This window comes from Cylas formicarius, unplaced genomic scaffold (genome assembly GCF_029955315.1).
Source record: "Cylas formicarius isolate icCylForm1 unplaced genomic scaffold, icCylForm1.1 PGA_scaffold_4__25_contigs__length_36172078, whole genome shotgun sequence".
NCBI classification, from domain to species: Eukaryota; Metazoa; Arthropoda; class Insecta; order Coleoptera; family Brentidae; genus Cylas; species Cylas formicarius.
In genome coordinates, this window is record NW_026844334.1 from 23195165 (window position 1) to 23204070 (window position 8906).

Genomic DNA, 8906 nt, shown 5'->3' on the forward strand with positions numbered 1-8906 from the left:
TTTAGTCGAGCTCGAACGATCGAAGAGCTGATGTAACAGACCGATCTGGAAAATCTCGAATTGCGTCGTCCAACATAAAGCCTTTGTTTCACTTGCTTTGAATTCGCTTCATCGCACACTGAATTATCAGAGACACCGTAGTAAGCCATTTTCATTAAATTTCTATGATCAATAAGTTTATGTTTGTAAACTTTACAAAAGTTTATGTTCAAAAATAATCGCAATGCTTCAAATAAATGTATGCGGCTGCAGTTTCCAATCAGTTGAGGCACCATGGGCAGTCTGAAACAATCTTGATTGTCAGCAAAGATTGTCAAGAAAAAATTTTGATTCTTCAACCTCCGACAACGAAAAATTTGTTAGCAATGCCGATTAAACCAAGGTAAAACGTAAAATACAAAAAATCATAATAGTAAATCATCAAATCATTGATTGTGATAGTACGACAATTAGAAATATAGAATATGTTTTTAGTTGATTATTGAGGCGGTTTGCTGGCTTTGTCCAACAGGTTACTGGCTTGGATGCAGTAAAATGGTTTTCATTTCAATTTTTAATTCCTAACATAACCTAACATAGATAGAAAGTTTAAAAATTTTGAAACATGCTTACTTTTACCTTATCTTACTTTAAATAAATTACTTGAAAATTAACTGTCTTCTGCATTTTTAGAAGTTTAATCATTTATCATTTTGAGATCAAGATAAAAAATTTCTTAGAATTTGGCGAAGTCTCCAAAGGTCAGCGTACATGTTACAATACACTTTCTGTTAGAAATGTAGGATTTTAGTATAACAACGGAGATAGATTATAGTTTGATTGCTTTTAAACTTCTGAAGAATTCAGCAACACTTAAAAAAACATGCAGTTTCAGATAGTTCAACCCTCATTACCATAAAATGCGGCAATATCAATTGAAAGTTCAAATCAAAATCGGAAAATGTAAATACCATATTTCTTTATATTCTAATAATTATTATTATTGTTATTATTATTATTACTATTATTATTACTATTATTATTATTATTATTATTATTATTATTATTATTATTATTATTAATATTATTATTATTATTGTTTTTATTATGCAAAAAGCAAGGACTTTGACAATTTAAAAATTCACCCAACCTTTTTTATACAAATGGATATCCATCTAAACAATAAAGAAATATTGGCAGTCCTGATACAAGCCATATGAATATTAAAAAAAAATTGTAATTAAGGATAAATCGCTTAAAAAATCTACTAGTAATTTGTTGATCAATTTCGATGCTATGTATGAAAAAGATATTTGAAATATTACTGTGTTATGGCGAGGTTAAACTAGTAACTGTTTTTGTCTTGTATTAGTACTCCCTAAAATATACAAGCTTTTTAGACAAATAATAAGGTGATTGGTTTTTACTGTTTTGTATGAAAGCGTGAAGGTATCTCAAAGATTTAAGCTTAAGACGTTTCTGTCTGAGTATAACGTGACTGATTCTGTTCATATTTTCTAATATTGTAAAAAAATCTGAAGCAAGCATTCTGAACTGTCGCATGTTAACTTCAGATTTAATATTGCCATCGACTTATTAGCATTAACCAAAAGGTTATGAGCTGAAGATATATCGAATAGAGAATTTATGTTCTCGTTAATCTTTATAGTTGCATCAAATCTTCATTTGCTTGATAAGAGTAAAGCAGTTGAGGGTAGTCAGCGTAATTATTAAGTGATAAATGTTTCCAAAGGAGGAAAGTCAGAAATACCCTTTCTATGACACAGGGTACCCCCTGTCCCATCTGTACCTAGTACCCAACGAAAAGTGAACGCAAATTACAACGAGGAGCTCGCGTCCGAGAGCCTGAGATGGATCGGCAGGGTGACGGGCGACCACGTCAACACCCCCGGTGACATGGAAAACTTACTAGGTACTAGATTTACTATTGTCGTAGACAATCTGTTGCGATATTCTGTCAATGTAAAAGATAATTAATTTAGAAGACCAAAAGAAAAGACATTTTGACAAAGATTTCGGTATCAACAGTATCAAAAACTCTACTGTAATCCAACAGAATAAAACAAGAGACTGTATTTTAATCACTCTGATAAAGCAAAACTTTAGTTCTTTTTGACTTCTTTTTACGAAATCCGGACTGCGTATCCGAGACAATCGTGTTCTTGAACAAGAAGTCACTCATATGTGCATGTATATTTGTTTCTAACACCCTTGATTGAATGGGTAAGATACTAACTGGCCTTAACACTGATATTGAAGCTGTTAATCTAATTTAATTATTTATTGTGTGTTTTTGATTTGACTTTCGATGATTACCTCCCTTTTTTTTATTTTCAAAGACATTTGATGTTATTGATTTTAATTGACTCTTAAATAAACTTGATAGATGTGGACTGAGTTGTAATAGTATCGGATGGATCAATTTTTTCTGTACCAACGGTAACAAAAAATTCTTCTGAAGGGAAATAGCTCGGACCATATTTCTGGGTCATGATCTATTTGATCTGACGTTCCTAATTAAATAGATTACATTATTTTTTAAGTTTAAATATTAATAATTATGTTTTGCTATTCGCATACTATACGGCTGTATTGTTCAGATTGTCTGCGGAGGCTGTCAGCACTATGTGGGTCTACTGCAACAACAGCCGTTTAATATCGAACAGAAGCAGAAGTGAGCTGATGTATTTTTTGTTGGACGATCTAAATATAACCTTTGCTAGTTAGGATACATAACGAAACTGTTGAACTAGAAACGATCGTCAAGAGTCTGAAGTTCAAATTCCTACCAATAATAAAAGCGATAATAAAATTAAAGAAATCAGCGTCTTATGCAACAGACATACTTCATAGTACATTTTAAGGTCGAAAATGCATTCAAAAAATTGAAATTTTCAAAGCAAATAACTTTCTTTTCAATGCAGCACAGACTTTATTGCTCTCATTTGCTCTGTTGTGATTATTAATTTTTATGTTTTCTGTATATATTGATTTGTATGACTTTACTATTGGCTTGCTTTTTTTCTAATTTTCTGATATTTCTTGTCGCAGTCAATGGAAATAAAAGACTTGCTTGGTCGGATGGCTACCAAATCTAAAAACGGCGACTATTAATTTCAGGACTGCTTTTTGTCCTTGCTAACCGCAATCCTCAGAACAACTGACTTTAACTCAACGTTTAGCTATTCCCAAACCCACTTTCATATCTGCAGAGACCATCAGGAAAACAAAGGAGGACCGGGGCGATCGTAAACCTCCCCCTTAAACTTCCTTAAGCCCCCTGAGCCCCTTATTTTAAAGGACTTAAAGATGGCGGCTGCAGCGGCAAAAAGCCGCCCAGTTGGCTCGTAAAAGCTGCAGCGTGCAAAATGCGTTTTCGCGTGATTCTAAAGTAACAGACGGGGCAAACACTGAGTCGCGAAAATTGATGGGCGAGCATTGCCGAGGATATGTGACAGCCACTTCATTTCTTCTATTTCCTATTTTATTAGTTTCTATGAGCAGCGCAGAGTTCGTCAAGCAGTATAGCGATTCAAAAGCCTCCTACCCCAGGTAACTAACTACCAATAATAACAACTAGTAAAGAATATATTTTATTTTTAGAAAGATTAAGGGAAAAAATTCAAAAACTAACAAAGATCACAACATTCTTTTCTCTAAAATACACACATATACTCCAAAGAATTTCTATTCATTCTGTCACATAAAGTGAAGCTATTATATTTGCTTTACAATGGGCTTTACAACGGCGAAAATTGTTTTTATACAAAAATTTTGTAGACCTTGGCAGTGTTTTTGTCAACGTCGCCTTTAAAGAAAACAAACACTTTCTAATTTGTCAGATGACTGCTAGAATTGCCTCAATGAGCTTTAATAACTAGAAGAAATTATTAGTTATCAATTTTGCATCAATTTTGTTCGAGGTTTTCCTTTTCGTTTCTCTATTGAGTGAGGGAGGGAATTTTTAAAAAATATGTTTCGCAATTACCTTGGACTTTCTAAAAAACATTACTACCCTTGGGAAAAGTTATATTTTGAAGAAGACACAATATTCATACTAAAATCAAAAAATCGTAAATTAACAATTAACCAACAAGAATTCAAAATGTATTTTGTTTAACGCAATGCAAACGTATAAAGCAGTTTACAAAACTCAATGAATAATAAAGAACTAAGAATGAACAAATAATCGTACTCTAACTTTCTGCTCCTAACTTAACTTAATTGTAAGTTGAAAATGCAAATGCGCAGGCGATTTACTAATAGACCCATTCGTGGCGCTATTTCAACACGCAGGAAAGGTCGTTAAAATGACAATTGACAATATGTAAATATCAAAATGCCAAAATTGATTAGAAAACAGCGAATGTATTGAGCAATAATTTAATTGTTGAATACTTCTTATACATATATTTTCTATGCTATAAACCGATCACAATACACAACAGTACACCAAATCCTGTCGAAACTTGGTATGAATAAAGTGCGAGTGAAAACAAATATGGCAGTTAAAACATATTTTACACGCCATCTTCACATCGAATGCCTTCGTTTTCAAAAGAAGAAATTTCCAAAGTTTCTCTGATCTTAAATTTTACAGTTTCTATGAATTGTGACAACTCTTTCCTTGCTTCCCAGAAATTCAGGAGGATTTATAATTAAACATTAATAATAGTAAATATCTATAAGGAAATTAAAATTTGAAGAAAGGTCATATTTTATAATTGGCTAGTTGAAAAAGAGAAAATTAAAATTCTAAGAAGAAAAATAATAATCTTTCAAAGAGAAGCTTCCCGAGGATATAATATAAATTTGAATTGAAATAATACAAATTGCAAGTTAACACAACGCAAAACCCATCATCAAAGTGCTTTGCCGCTTTTAAAAGTGGTTATTTAAATTATTCGCCGTTAACCAATACGTAATAAGATTTTTGTAAAATAAAGCAGTCCAAAGTCAACATGTTTTTCTGCATGTCGTTGATGTAGCTAATTAAAGTCACCAAATTTGTAAAGAGTCTCACAATTCTAGCCACAATAAAAACACTTTGGATAAATCAAATAAGGAACATTTTCAATCAATCCACACTTTTGGTTGGTGGTTATAAATATTGTAATTGAACGGTGGAATACAGGTGCTCATAATTAGCATTAAAAGGGATTACCCACGAAACATTTACGATGGAAATTTAGTGCAAAAAAAGCGTAACAAAAAGAACAGCAGCGTGTTGTTTACACCGAATGTATCCGCGGGCCTATCGCTATATTTAGCCGGTTGAGGATTTTTTTACCGTGAAACTTCAAGAGTGTGGCAATCGTCATCATACGAGGATCGATCATACATTTTCAATCAAACAAGTTGGTGCATTTAAACTGTTCTTCATAAAAGCAAAGTTGGGCCTGGCGTTCTATTACTCGCGTCGCTCCCGGCACCTCTGTTGCTGCAGTGGTGAAGCGGAATCCGTACACGGTGGCTTTTACTTTTTGGTCAATTGGTTTTTGAAGTTAGATATTGGGTGCGCGCAAAAAATTTGTTCTACTCCCTTCTGCAAAATACCTAATTATACACAAATCTAGCTTGCGGAAAGTATTATTTTACCACTTGAGTTTCGTTTCCCATGGATCCGAGCCACTTCGAACATTTCCGGGATATTACTACAAGGGTTTGGAAGCGATCGGATGGGTTCGGAAATATTAAAGCACGGCTTGAATTTTGACGTTTGTCATGTCAGTGAATATATTCGTATGGTTTTACAAAAATGTACCTAAAAACTAACTGTCGCAGAAAAAGTATAGTATGCAACACATTTGGTAAACTTTTTCAGTCACTCGCTTATTAATCACTGCCAAATAAACTCGTGACTCAAATGCTGTTTACCATACTTGTTGCGTAAAATTCTATAGCGTATTTCGTTGACCCATGTGATAAATTTCAATTGTCTGCGCTTTACTACAGCGTTGATGGCCGTATTACAAAACGATAGATAAGTATGGCCTCCTTGAATCATTTTTAACGGTATAATTTGTTTTAATAATTAAATTAATTCTACATTTTAAACACGTATTTGTTAGAGAAACGTATATATTATTGAAGGTATTGAAATCGCCTCGATGCTCCTCTGAAAAAGTAAGAAGCTGCATGATGGAGAAGATATAAGGTCACATGGTTACATGGATACTGTGGTCTGGAGCAAAACGAAAAAGCAAACCTCTTGAAGCAGAGGAAGCTCTCCAACAAAACATTAATAGAATATCCCGCTCAACTGACCTGACACGCTGTTAGGCAGGAGCAGGGCAAACCTAAGAACTCTGCAACTACAAAGATTATACATATCCAAAATCAGCATTTCGGACGATAGTGAGTGCAGAAGAATGAGGAAAGGACATAGGGCAGAGAGGAAAGATTAGTTACTGAAAACTAGGGGCTGACTTTCTGGAACTTAACAATTTAGCTTCCAGTATGTAAAAACATCAATGGTCCTTCAGTGGCTGTTAACTCCTAAAGATTATAAAGCGCAGTGGTAGCTGTCTAACCAAAAAGTTGTGATTAGACATTGTTCTTGTATTTGGTTTTATTCACCCCTTCATTCCCAATTTTTAGGTAGATCATTACGTATTGCTAATTATTAAGGTAAAATAATACTATGGAACTGAAAGTTGGTATATTTTTTCTAAAACCGCGTATATTATTCGCACAAAACACATCCATCTTCGACGCATTTTCGACCAACTGCAAGTTTACTGTAGCGACAACGCGTTGCGATGTTGCCAGTATTTTCTCTATTTTCAAATATAATTTGGAAGTCGTTTGTTTCTTAGTTATTTACTTAATCATCGTTTTTTTTTAATTTGACTCGAGGACCAATGCATAAAATAAATTTATACACTTCTTTTTGATAGCTGATGTATAATATATAATTTATCACTTTTAAATATTCCTTCTCTGGACATACTCCTCAAACTTGTTTTATTCTTCGATGTTGTTTTTGATGTATCTCGATTTATCTTTGACTTATCTGAAGTTTGATGTTAATCTGATGTAATCTTACTTACCCCATAAAAGTTTAATGACTTGAAGATGCACTCGGTGAAAATTCCACTCCATAGAAAATAAACACAGTAAACTTATTGACTTAGAACTTGCTAGTAGTGGTCGCCAGAGAGAATGATGATAAACCATTCCAAGTCTTGGCCAAAGAATTGGCAACACTGAGTTCTAATACCGTCGCGCCGTTGGACAACCTTGCATAAAAAATTCGCAAAATAGAAACCCGCTCTGAAATTATTTCCTTCGTCGCGTCATTTCTAACGGCCACGCAACCGCCGAAATTTTTTTGCCGTCTGGTAGTTTTTTGAGGGGGGGACGGGCCCCTTCCTGCCTCGCGTCCCTCCTTGTTACATGGTTAGAATCAAGGTTAACAATCGCATTTTATTGCGACCGATTCTGCCATGCGATATTGCCAGGTCTGTAGTAAATTACGTTTCGGGCACATTCTTTTGTTCCAAAGGTCACGCACCCAAAGTTTCATTTCGTTCGAATTTGATTTTGGTAAACCTCAAAAATATAAATTTACAAATTTAGTTCCACGCAGATGTCATAACCATGGAAAAGCCGAGTGGTACTATCACTAGCAGCGTTGGTCTCATAGAACTATTGCATAGGAACCATGAAATGAATACTGCTAAGTCAGCTATGACATTCTCATACAGAAAAGAATAATCGCCCGCGCTTGCCCATAAAGTTCACATATTTGAACTTACTGGTTGAATGCGAGTTTTGAAATGACTCGCGCATGCGCATATTGAATATTTATTTTCATTTTTTGTTATATTGGTTCAGAAGTATTATCAGCATAAGCAAAGCTGCTATATATCTGCTAGCTGTTGTCTATAAAAACAATGCAAAGAAATATGGTAACTTGGTGTGGTTTCCGGTCGTCAGAAAAAAATCAAAAAATTGTTTAGGAATTGACAAATCAGACCAAAAGCAAGATCCATGCCTCTTCGAGACGTAACCACGTGCCTAGCGATCTTGTTGATGTTTTAATAATGGACAATACAATTGTTATTTTGATGGCTCTCATCTGATAATTGGAATCGTGATTTTTTTTTCAATAGTAAATCCGGCAACAGCGGACCTCGCAGACCAGGGGATTGTTGATGTTTGCCCGGGCGTTGTTATTATTAATGTTTATTAATGCCGCCTATAAAAAAACAAGTCGGTGGTCGTGATCTTGGCAACAAAGAGCGCATACAAAAATATAGACGAACGCAGAATAGATGGAGAAATATTGTGAAATCAGGAAGGAAACCCCATTTTAAAAAAAAACAGAAGAAGATATTTTGCTGTTTGAGGGTATAATATTACCATCAATACCTGTTAATCACCTTATGGTTTTTAATATAGTTATGGTTAGTTGAAATTGAAGCAGAGTCAGTAATGACGGCATAATCAAATAAATATATCTTGCACACCATAGGCTTCAAAATAAATATCAAATTCAATATCAACCTTTCATAATATTAGAAAATTAATTTCTTACTTACTGTAGATTTGAATTACTTTAACTTATACATATAAATCAATAAAAAAAAGCAAGAAAGTATATTTAGATTTTTTATTATTATTAGCGTCAAAAAATATTCACGATTCATGGTGTCATTCGATACAGGTAGAGACCAGTAGGGTTATAATTGCTAAAATTCAAGGTTGAAACTGTTTCAAAACGCTTAAAAAAACTGAGTGCTGGTTGACTGACTGAACTGCTCTAAAATCGTCTATCAAATCGTGTTTTTAAATTTGGTTCAATCTAGCAGTAAAATTCGGGAAAATTGGACTAGTGCTCATGAAATATGTAAGTCCAGAAAATTTGATGGCTTACTAGAAACACTCGGTCATCAACACGA

The 8906-nt window shown here is 34.0% G+C and overlaps 1 long non-coding RNA gene across 1 annotated transcript; it reads right to left on the bottom strand.

The window, feature by feature from the left end:
• Positions 1-3648: 3648 nt before the first annotated feature.
• Positions 3649-7292, bottom strand: LOC132700990 (uncharacterized). The gene is made up of 3 exons (XR_009618706.1): positions 7053-7292; positions 5599-5764; positions 3649-5545 (listed from the first exon to the last, which is right to left on the bottom strand). It is a non-coding gene; the product is annotated as an uncharacterized LOC132700990 (long non-coding RNA).
• Between the last annotated feature and the right edge of the window lie 1614 nt (positions 7293-8906).